General features: G+C 37.1%; 1 protein-coding gene and 1 non-coding gene across 5 annotated transcripts in view; both read left to right on the top strand.

Moving 5' to 3' along the window:
* LOC126199312 (N-acetylgalactosaminyltransferase 6-like) overlaps positions 1-12,592 on the top strand; it is a 217,422-nt gene that overhangs the window by 96,981 nt on the left and 107,849 nt on the right. The gene's annotated exons all lie outside the window — the stretch shown is intronic.
* Positions 9,251-9,324, top strand: Trnas-cga (transfer RNA serine (anticodon CGA)). Its single transcript has one exon. It is a non-coding gene; the product is annotated as a tRNA-Ser (tRNA).

Genomic DNA, 12,592 nt, shown 5'->3' with positions numbered 1-12,592 from the left:
TTGTGACAGGATACTTTCCGGGACTGGACCAGACTCTGAATGTGGCTCTCCAGCAGGGATACGACTTCCTCAAATCCTGCCCTGAAATGAGATCCATCCTTCATGAAATCCTCCCCACTCCGCCAAGAGTGTCTTTCCGCCGTCCACCTAACCTTCGTAACCTGTTAGTTCATCCCTATGAAATCCCCAAACCACCTTCCCTACCCTCTGGCTGCTATCCTTGTAACCGCCCCCGGTGCAAAACCTGTCCCATGCACCCTCCCACCACCACCTACTCCAGTCCTGTAACCCGGAAGGTGTACACGATCAAAGGCAGAGCCACGTGTGAAAGCACCCACGTGATTTACCAACTGACCTGCCTACACTGTGATGCATTCTATGTGGGAATGACCAGCAACAAACTGTCCATTCGCATGAATGGACACAGGCAGACAGTGTTTGTTGGTAATGAGGATCACCCTGTGGCTAAACACGCCTTGGTGCACAGCCAGCACATCTTGGCACAGTGTTACACCGTCCGGGTTATCTGGATACTTCCCACCAACACCAACCAATCCGAACTCCGGAGATGGGAACTTGCCCTTCAGTATATCCTCTCTTCTCGTTATCCGCCAGGCCTCAATCTCCGCTAATTTCAAGTTGCCGCCACTCATACCTCACCTCTGTCTCAACAACTTCTTTGCCTCTACTCTTCCACCTCGACTGACATCTCTGCCCAAACTCTTTGTCTTTAAATATGTCTGCTTGTGTCTGTATGTGTGGATGGATATGTGTGTGTGTGCGAGTGTATACCTGTCCTTTTTTCCCCCTAAGGTAAGTCTTTCCGCTCCCGGGATTGGAATGACTCCTTACCCTCTCCCTTAAAACCCACATCCTTTCATCTTTCCCTCTCCTTCCCTCTTTCCTGACGAAGCAACCGTTGGTTGCGAAAGCTAGAATTTTGTGTGTGTGTTTGTGTTTTTTTGTGTGTCTATCGACCTGCCAGCGCTTTTGTTTGGTAAGTCTCATCATCTTTCTTTTTAGATAAATTATGGATATAATATTACTGGAACATACCCACACAAAATCACACATTTGCTATACATGGATGATCTAAAACTACTGGCAGCAACCAATCAACAACTCAACCAATTATTAAAGATAACAGAAGTATTCAGCAATGATATAAATATGGCTTTTGGAACAGACAAATGTAAGAAAAATAGCATAGTCAAGGGAAAACACTCTAAACAAGAAGATTACATATTGAATAACCACAGTGACTCCATAGAAGCGATGGAAAAAACAGATGCCTATAAATACCTAGGATACAGACATAAAATAGGAATAGATAATACAAATATTAAAGAAGAACTAAAAGAAAAATATAGACAAAGACTAACAAAAATACTGAAAACAGAATTGACAGCAAGAAACAAGACAAAAACTATAAATACTTATGCTATACCAATACTGACCTACTCATTTGGAGTAGTGAAATGGAGTAACACAGACCTAGAAGCACTAAATACACTTACACGTTCACAATGCCACAAATATAGAATACATCACATACATTCAGCAACAGAAAGATTCACATTAAGCAGAAAGGAAGGAGGAAGGGGATTCATCGACATAAAAAACCTACATTATGGACAGGTAGACAATTTAAGAAAATTCTTTCTCGAACGAGCAGAAACTAGCAAAATACACAAAGCAATCACTCATATAAATACATTGGCTACACCACTGCAATTTCATAACCACTTCTACAACCCTTTGGATCACATAACATCAACAGATACGAAGAAAGTAAATTGGAAGGGGAAGACACTTCATGGCAAGCACCCGTATCACCTAACACAGCCACACATCGATCAAGACGCATCCAACACATGGCTAAGAAAAGGCAATATATACAGTGAGACGGAAGGATTCATGATTGCAATACAGGATCAAACAATAAATACCAGATATTACAGCAAGCATATTATTAAAGATCCCAATACCACAACAGATAAATGCAGACTTTGCAAACAACAAATGGAAACAGTAGATCACATCACAAGCGGATGTACAATACTAGCAAATACAGAATACACCGGAAGACATGACAATGTAGCAAAAATAATACATCAACTACTTGCCATACAACATAAACTAATAAAACAACACATTTCCACATAAAATTATGCACCACAAAATGTACTGGAGAATGATGAATACAAATTATACTGGAACAGAAACATTATAACAGATAAAATACCACCACATAACAAACCATGACGTCATACTCACCAATAAAAAGAAGAAATTAACACAACTAATCGAAATATCCATACCCAAAACAACAAATATACAGAAGAAAACAGGAGAAAAAATTGAAAAATACATCCAACTGGCTGAGGAAGCCAAGAACGTGCGGCATCAGGATAAAGTTGACATTATACCAATTATACTATCAACTACAGGAGTCATTCACACAATATCCACCAGTACATAAACGCAATACAGCTACATCCAAACGTATATATACAACTACAGAAATCTGTAATTATTGATACATGTTCAATTACCCGAAATGCAATGTTAACATATACCGTACAGTTAAAAGGAAGTCATGCTTGTTCAAGGTCCGCATCACTTTAAAATTTTTAACCAGACTTAACGTCTGAGAAAGGAAAGAAATAATAATAATAATAATTTAAAATGCCTTTTCAAAATTTATAAATATATGGTTGACTTAAATTTGTGGCATTATCTGTCTGTACATTTCATAATTGAATATAAATAAGCTAATACTTTATTACTAGTTTACTCAAAGATAAGAAGCAAAAAATTTCATGAGCTTGGAAAAGTGTTTGTGAATCTTGTGATTTGCTTGTCTAACCGTATCAATCACTCTGTGTATTGGTTTATGGAGTATTCAGATTGTTTGTATGTATCATCAAGTATAACACATAATGAAAATGAGCTGGTGATCAGTTCCATCACAATAGCCCAACATGAATTTTGCAAGCCTGAAAATGCTAGTGAAATTCTGACACCAGAATAACTGAACTACCCACTGTTTAATTTTGATAAACATAGAAGTAATTAATTTCCTGAAAGTGAAATGTGCTTAATATGTGTAAGTATCGTAGCTATAATAACATTTAGTTACTAAAAATCACATTGTTGATATTTTGCTTTAGTGGTTTACAACTTAGTCAGAATGTTCACTTTGGTGCAAAACAATAAGATTTACATTTGTAAACTTAACAGTCATTCACTCTAAAAAATGCATATTTACTCTTCAAAGTATGAAAGATTTAAAATTAATATGAATAATTAGCATCTTTTATTACAATAGTAATAATAATTACTAATTGATTGATTGGCAACTCCATGGAGTGTCCTGTGCACCACGACCAGATAATGGATGTACTTGGAAGGAGAGACAGCATTGGCCGTATTTTTTTGTTTTATTAACTGCAAAATTGAATTTCGGTCACTAAGTGAACGAAAATCGATTTTGTGGTTAATAACAAGACTTTGGGTCAGGTGAATTAGGGTTATAAATACAAAATCAAATAGGGGTAATGCAGGAGTAGGTTTAATAATGAACAAAACAATAGGAATGCGGGTAAGCTACTACAAACAGCACAATGAACGCATTGTTGTGGCCAAGATAGACAGGAAGCCCACGCCTACGACAGTAGTACAAGTCTATATGCCAACTAGTCTCAGGTCACACCTGATGAAGGTTACGAGCTACGTGACCGAAATATCGTGCAAGTACGACGCTGATATCTGGCAGAACACCCGACAACCCAAGATGTCATTAGGTGAATATGGATTGGGGGTAAGAAATTATAGAGGAAGCCACCTGGTGGAATTTTGCACAGAGCACAACTTAATCATAGCTAACACTTAATTCAAGAATCATAAAAGAAGGTTGTATACATGGAAGAAGCCTGGAGATACAAAAAGGTATCAGATAGATTATATAATGGTAAGTCAGAGATTTAGGAACAAGGTTTTAAATTGTAAGACATTCCCAGGGGCAGATGTGGACTCTGACCACAATCTATTGGTTATGAACTGTAGATTAAAACTGAAGAAACTGCAGAAAGGTGGGAATTTAAGGAGATGGGACCTGGATAAACTGACTAAACCAGAGGTTGTACAGAGTTTCAGGGAGAGCATAAGGGAACAATTGACAAGAATGGGGGAAAGAAATACAGTAGAAGAAGAATGGGTAGCTTTGAGGGATGAAGTAGTGAAGGCAGCAGAGGATCAAGTAGGTAAAAAGACGAGGGCTAGTAGAAATCCTTGGGTAACAGAAGAAATATTGAATTTAATTGACGAAAGGAGAAAATATAAAAATGCAGTAAATGAAGCAGGCAAAAAGGAATACAAACGTCTCAAAAATGAGATCGACAGGAAGTGCAAAATGGCTAAGCAGGGGTGGCTAGAGGATAAATGTAAGGATGTAGGGGCTTATCTCACTTGGGGTAAGATAGATACTGCCTACAGGAAAATTAGAGAGACCTTTGGAGAAAAGAGAATGACTTGTATGAATACCAAGAGCTCGGATGGGAACCCAGTCTAAGCAAAGAAGGGAAAGCAGAAAGGTGGAAGGAGTATATAGAGGGTCTATACAAGGGCGATGTACTTGAGGGCAATGTTATAGAAATGGAAGAAGATGTAGATGATGATGAAATGGGAGATACTATACTGCGTGAAGAGTTTGATAGAGCACTGAAAGATCTGAGTCGAAACAAGGCCCCGGGAGTAGACAACATTCCATTAGAACTACTGACAGCCTTGGGAGAGCCAGTCCTGACAAAACTCTACCATCTGGTGAGCAAGATGTATGAAACAGGCGAAATACCCTCAGACTTCAAGAAGAATATAATAATTCCAATCCCAAAGAAAGCAGGCGTTGACAGATGTGAAAATTACCGAACTATCAGTTTAATAAGTCACAGCTGCAAAATACTAATGCGAAGTCTTTACAGACGAATGGAAAAACTGGTAGAAGCCGACCTTGGGGAAGATCAGTTTGGATTCTGTAGAAATATGGGAACACGTGAGGCAATACTGACCCTACGACTTACTTTAGAAGCTAGATTAAGAGAAGGCAAACCTACGTTTCTAGCATTTGTAGACATAGAGAAAGCTTTTGACAATGTTGACTGGAATACTCTCTTTCAAATTCTGAAGGTGGCAGTGGTAAAATACAGGGAGCGAAAGGCTATTTACAATTTGTACAGAAACCAGATGGCAGTTATAAGAGTCGAGGGGCATGAAAGGGAAGCAGTGGTTGGGAAGGGAGTGAGACAGGGTTGTAGCCTATCCCCGATGTTGTTCAATCTGTATATTGAGCAAGCAGTAAAGGAAACAAAAGAAAAATTTGGAGTAGGTACTAAAATCCATGGAGAAGAAATAAAAACTTTGAGGTTCGCCGATGACATTGTAATTCTGTCAGAGACAGCAAAGGACTTGGAAGAGCAGTTGAACGGAATGGACAGTGCCTTAAAAGGAGGATATAAGATGAACATCAACAAAAGCAAAACGAGGATAATGGAATGTAGTCGAATTAAGTCGGGTTATGCTGAGGGAATTAGATTAGGAAATGAGACACTTAAAGTAGTAAAGGAGTTTTGCTATTTGGGGAGCAAAATAACTGATGATGGTCGAAGTAGAGAGGATATAAAATGTAGACTGGCAATGGCAAGGAAAGCGTTTCTGAAGAAGAGAAATTTGTTAACATGGAGTATAGATTTAAGTGTCAGGAAGTAGTTTCTGAAAGTATTTGTATGGAGTGTAGCGATGTATGGAAGTGAAACATGGACGATAACTAGTTTTGGACAAGAAGAGAATAGAAGCTTTCGAAATGTGGTGCTGCAGAAGAATGCTGAAGATTAGGTGGGTAGATCACATAACTAATGAGGAGATACTGAATAGGATTGGGGAGAAGAGGAGTCTGTGGCACAATTTGACTAGAAGAAGGGATCGGTTGGTAGGACATGTTCTGAGGCATCAAGGGATCACAAATTTAGTATTGGAGGGCAGCTTGGAGGGTAAAAATCGCAGAGGGAGACCAAGAGATGAATACACTAAGCATATTCAGAGGGATGTAGGCTGCAGTACGTACTGGGAGATGAAGATGCTTGCACAGGATAGAGTAGCATGGAGATCTGCATCAAACCAGTCTCAGGACTGAAGGCCACAACAACAACAAAACAAAAAAATACGACCAATGCAGTCTCTCCTTCCAAATAATTACTAACTTACCTACATATTATTATAACATACATTAATAGAAAAATAGCAAAATTGGTAAGTTTCAGTACAGATTATTACAAAGTTTTATATAACTAGCAAATTGAAGTAAAAATGTGAATGATTTCATGTTCAAATATGTATCACCTATTTCAAAGAACTTGATATAAGTGGCATAAGAAATGGTTAGTAATCATATACAAAGCATGTGAATGAATCCATATGCAAACATAATTTGTTTCCCAAAAATGTGTTTTGTTATGATTATGTTACATTAAAACTACAATATTTTCATCTCAATTAGGAAACAATAGAAATTTATATTCTAGCCTAAGGTACAAAAGTTGCCAAAACATGTAAAAATCTTCATTTAACAAAACAGCATAAATGCCCAATGTATGTGAAATGACATCAAATCTAGTACAGTATCATTTAATTTTCATTCCAAAATAGTATTATATTTTTCTTTGTACCTAAACTTTGTTTGGGAATTACAATAATAATTGAAGTAGTACAAAATATTTGTCTACACATCTACATCAAAATACAGAATCACCTAATGTAAAGTTTCTATCAAAATTGGTAGAATAAATAAAGTCCTTCAAAACAGTGCACTTGAATATCTCTTATACAAGTTTTTCTTTTACAAAAGTACAAAACATTTCATCATTATTTTCTGTATATTGAGTGTATGTTGTCCTTGTTTTAGCATCGTGATAATTGTATCTTTTATTAAGTGTTCGTATTATCATTCAAGTGTGACCTTACATAACTTTCACTTGTTCATTTCAGTGTATTTGGTAGTAACTCATAACATTTCTTGTATCGTGTTTGTGTTTCACGTATTTTTACTTGGTACTGTCAATGTCTCTTGCATGAATGAAACATCAGCTACAAAAATATCAATAAGTTAATTTTTTATAACAACAACGGTCATACATATAGATAGGAAATAGATCTGAACATCTGAGATTGCCCTAACAGTGGGAAGAAGCACAGCCTTTACAGGTTTATGTGAACAAAATTAAATGTATAATTTAAAGACTGAAATACATCTTAAATAGATGTTCTCTCAGAATCATTAAAAAACAGGACAAGTGCGAGCAGAACTTGTGCTATGAGCATTCCATATGTACTTAATTATGTATCACTATAGTCGACATATTCATCTCGTGAGAGTAAGCAACTGTATTGATATTTAAGATAATTTTCATTTATTGTTCAGTCTGTGCAACTGTGACTGAATAGTGAATGAGAATTACCTTAACTATGTATCATCTTGATAGCTATACCTGTTCCTGATAAAAGGGGGTTTTAACAGTTGAATAGATGGGCAGAAAGATGAACAACGAAATTATCTTGTAAGTGTTCTCTTTTTATCAGTTGAGGTACAGAACCCTACAAACATCCAAATGTCATCCTGTGCACAAGAAAATTGCTGCTATCTAGACACACATAAAAATATAATTTGAGAGTTGGTATTGAAGGCTTCAGCAAATGGTCAAAATACACAATCGAGGAATTTTAAAAAATGCACATTGCTATAGTTGAATTTATTAAGACAGCTAAGTCACAATAGTAAAATTTTGGAGTGCATGGGGCATCAAAAGTATTGCTTACAGATAGTAATTCAAGTTTGAGTAGCTGTGTAATTATCATTCTAATGATGTACAAAATTGACAAGATCTACATCCCACAACAAGAACATGAGAGAAGAGTACAAGAAGGAAAGCTCAATGGCTCGGAATTCATGGATAGAAAGAAAATAGAACATGTAAATGTGTATGCACACATTGATATAGATATGAAAATCAGGACTTGTCATAAACACACACATGATAAAAAGATCAACAAAATAATTACTATACTGAAGGTTGATTCAAAATGCAACATATTGCAAACATATTTAAATTATTGACAAGGCTGGCGAAAAATGAAAGATTCACACAAGATAAATTCATAAAGTGGCAACAGAATTTTTCAAAAACTAGAGAGATAGTGTAGATAGAAAGAGATAACATTGATACATTTATAGATAGTGGAAGAAGATGCAGCACAGAAAATGAAGACAAAAGCAGTGCTACAGCAGCTCTAGGCCCTGTCCACATCAAGCACATAAACTACGAAGTGCATATGTCCATCTGAGAGTTCATTGTGCCTCTCCAAACAATGTTTAAATACTTTAGACAAAGTAATGAAAATGATATTACAATTAGACACATTTTACTTCTCATAAATGTGCTCTTCAAGGTTTCATTCGTTCAGCAGTAATCAACTCTTTTTTTCTAGTGAAGAACGACTTTCCCTAGAACAAATCATAATTTATTTTCAAATATATTTCTCATAGTTCAGATAATAGCAACCCTTCATATTATCTCACTGTACATTAAAATTTGCATACTAAAGTTGGTTTCTGCTTTGCTTCAGTGACATTCTCTAATTAGCAGAGATAGTAACAGTAACATTTCATTTCATAGTATGACTAGTGTGTTATTATTCCACATATCACTGCCCTTTCACAGTTACGAAATCCGCTAGCTAATCTTAAAATATACTTTGTCTCATCTCAGATTTTCACTAACAACATCCTTATAGAATTATAGATATTTTACCATTGTGTCATACCACATGTTTTCATGAAAGTAGTTTACTACCATACATGATATTAAGTCCCCAACTATAGCTGCCTTAACTTACATCATATTCATCTCCTATCAACTTAATTTCTCATTACTCACATAAATCATCATCATCATCATCATCATTCCCTGGCACATTACCATTGATTCTCTCCTATCATACATTCTGAATGCCTAAGTCACTTCAAGACATCAATAGCAGTAAAGTCAACTTATAGAAACATCATATCAGTAGAATGAGATTTTCACTCTGCAGCGGAGTGTGCGCTGATATGAAACTTCCTGGCAGATTAAAACTGTGTGCGCCGGTAGGAGACGAGATACTGGCAGAAGTAGGGCTGTGAGGGCCGGGCGTGAGTCGTGCTTCGGTAGCTCAGTTGGTAGAGCACTTGCCCGCGAAAGGCAAAGGTCCCGAGTTCGAGTCTCGGTCGGCGCACACAGTTTTAATCTGCCAGGAAGTTTCATCATATCAGTAGTTTCATATTACTACAGATAACATTTTGAACCACATCACAAGTACTTTTTCAACACCATCTGCTTCACACAGATCAGGACCAGGGAATATGTTACTGGTTTTTTCATATTAAGTTAGCTCTGATTTTTTTCGTAAAGCTGTTTTACTGCAGTGATTGAAAAATACTTTGTTACGTGTGGAATGATTGAAGATACATGTTGTTTGTGACAAACACTTTCATTCAGATCTCTGCCTCCAGTAGAATCTTTAATAACTTGTGTATTCTCCCATTAACCATTAGCTTTATTACTGTAGTATGCCAGTAGGAATCAAAATAACTCTGCTATCTAACCATAATATTTTCAATAAGGAACACAATTTTGCACATTACCCCAAGATAACCACAATGTTTCTATACCCACTATATAAATGGATTTGGAAACCATACAGTATAGCCAATACTGTTTCCAGTATAAAATATAAATAAAACAAAGTAAAACATTAAATATTTCAAAGCTCACCAATAGTCATACCCAAATCATAGTCATTAATCAATTTATACAGAACATAGAAATAAACCATCTAGATAGGACTTAGCAAAATCACCAAAGTATACTATGTAATATAAATCCAAACATCACCTGTAATGTAATAAAATTCTGGGTCCACATTGCAAATAAAGTAAAGCAGAACAGTAATTTATTCATCTATGATCACAAATTTTCATTTGTCACTATGCTACACATTAATTCGTCAGGTGGCTTCCTTTGTTTCTCAATTGTCTCAAATTGTGGTACTTCCACTGTATTCTTTAAATTTGCTGTCACATAGAGACTCATGACTTTTGAATAAAAATTGACATAACTCTGCTTTTACAAATTACTGTTAACATTTTTTCCCACAACATGCATCAGCTCAAAACTAAAATATTTTTGTCAGAATCAATTGTTGTTGTTGTGGTCTTCAGTCCTGAGACTGGTTTGATGCAGCTCTCCATGCTACTCTATCCTGTGCAAGCTTCTTCATCTCCCAGTACCTACTGCAACCTACATCCTTCTGAATCTGCTTAGTGTATGCATCTCTTGGTCTCTCCCTACGATTTTTACCCTCCACGCTGCCCTCCAATACTAAATTGGTGATCCCTTGATGCCTCAGAACATGTCCTACCAACCGATCCCTTCTTCTGGTCAAGTTGTGCCACAAACTCCTCTTCTCCCCAATCCGATTCAGTACCTCCTCATTAGTTATGTGATCTACCCATCTAATCTTCAGCATTCTTCTGTAGCACCACATTTCGAAAGCTTCTATTCTCTTCTTGTCCAAACTATTTATCGTCCATGTTTCACTTCCATACATGGCTACACTCCATACAAATACTTTCAGAAACAACTTCCTGTCACTTAAATCTATACTCGATGTTAACAAATTTCTCTTCTTCAGAAACGCTTTCCTTGCCATTGCCAGTCTACATTTTATATCCTCTCTACTTCGACCATCATCAGTTATTTTGCTCCCCAAATAGCAAAACTCCTTTACTACTTTAAGTGTCTCATTTCCTAATTTAATTCCCTCAGCATCACCTGACTTACTTCGACTACATTCCATTATCCTCGTTTTGCTTTTGTTGATGTTCATCTTATATCCTCCCTTCGAGACACCATCCATTCCGTTCAACTGCTCTTCCAAGTCCTTTGCTGTCTCTGACAGAATTACAATGTCATCGGCGAACCTCAAAGTTTTTATTTCTTCTCCATGGATTTTAATACCTACTCCGAATTTTTCTTTTGTTTCCTTCACTGCTTGCTCAATATACAGATTGAATAACATCGGGGAGAGGCTACAACCCTGTCTTACTCCCTTCCCAACCACTGCTTCCCTTTCGTGTCCCTCGACTCTTATAACTGCCATCTGGTTCCTGTACAAATTGTAAATAGCCTTTCGCTCCCTGTATTTTACCCCTGCCACCTTTAGAGTTTGAAAGAGAGTATTCCAGTCAACATTGTCAAAAGCTTTCTCTAAGTCTACAAATGCTAGAAACGTAGGTTTGCCTTTCCTTAATCTTTCTTCTAAGATAAGTCGTAAGGTCAGTATTGCCTCACGTGTTCCAGTATTTCTACGGAATCCAAACTGATCTTCCCCGAGGTCGGCTTCTACCAGTTTTTCCATTCGTCTGTAAAGAATTCGCGTTAGTATTTTGCAGCTGTGGCTTATTAAACTGATTGTTCGGTAATTTTCACATCTGTCAACACCTGCTTTCTTTGGGATTGGAATTATTATATTCTTCTTGAAGTCTGAGGGTATTTCGCCTGTTTCATACATCTTGCTCACCAGATGGTAGAGTTTTGTCATGACTGGCTCTCCCAAGGCCGTCAGTAGTTCCAATGGAATGTTGTCTACTCCGGGGGCCTTGTTTCGACTCAGGTCTTTCAGTGCTCTGTCAAACTCTTCACGCAGTATAGTATCTCCCATTTGATCTTCATCTACATCCTCTTCCATTTCCATAATATTGTCCTCAAGTACATCGCCCTTGTATAGACCCTCTATATACTCCTTCCACCTTTCTGCTTTCCCTTCTTTGCTTAGAACTGGGTTTCCATCTGAGCTCTTGATGTTCATAGAAGTGGTTCTCTTATCTCCAAAGGTCTCTTTAATTTTCCTGTAGGCAGTATCTATCTTACCCCTAGTGAGATAAGCCTCTACATCCTTACATTTGTCCTCTAGCCATCCTTGCTTAGCCATTTTGCACTTCCTGTCAATCTCATTTTTGAGACGTTTGTATTCCTTTTTGCCTGCTTTATTTACTGCATTTTTATATTTTCTCCTTTCATCAATTAAACTCAATATTTCTTCTGTTACCCAAGGATTTCTACTAGCCCTCGTCTTTTTACCTACTTTATCCTCTGCTGCCTTCACTACTTCATCCCTCAAAGCTACCCATTCTTCTTCTACTGTATTTCTTTCCCCCATTCCTGTCAATTGTTCCCTTATGCTCTCCCTGAAACTCTGTACAACCTCTGGTTCTTTCAGTTTATCCAGGTCCCATCTCCTTAAATTCCCACCTTTTTGCAGTTTCTTCAGTTTTAATCTACAGGTCATAACCAATAGATTGTGGTCAGAGTCCACATCTGCCCCTGGAAATGTCTTACAATTTAAAACCTGGTTCCTAAATCTCTGTCTTACCATTATATAATCTATCTGATACCTTTTAGTATCTCCAGGGTTCTTCCATGTATACAACCTTCTATCATTT

The sequence above is a fragment of the Schistocerca nitens genome, chromosome 8 (assembly GCF_023898315.1).
Source record: "Schistocerca nitens isolate TAMUIC-IGC-003100 chromosome 8, iqSchNite1.1, whole genome shotgun sequence".
In the NCBI taxonomy this organism is placed as follows: Eukaryota; Metazoa; Arthropoda; class Insecta; order Orthoptera; family Acrididae; genus Schistocerca; species Schistocerca nitens.
Note: the sequence above shows the minus strand (reverse complement) of the source record. Positions and strands in the feature narration are given on the sequence as shown.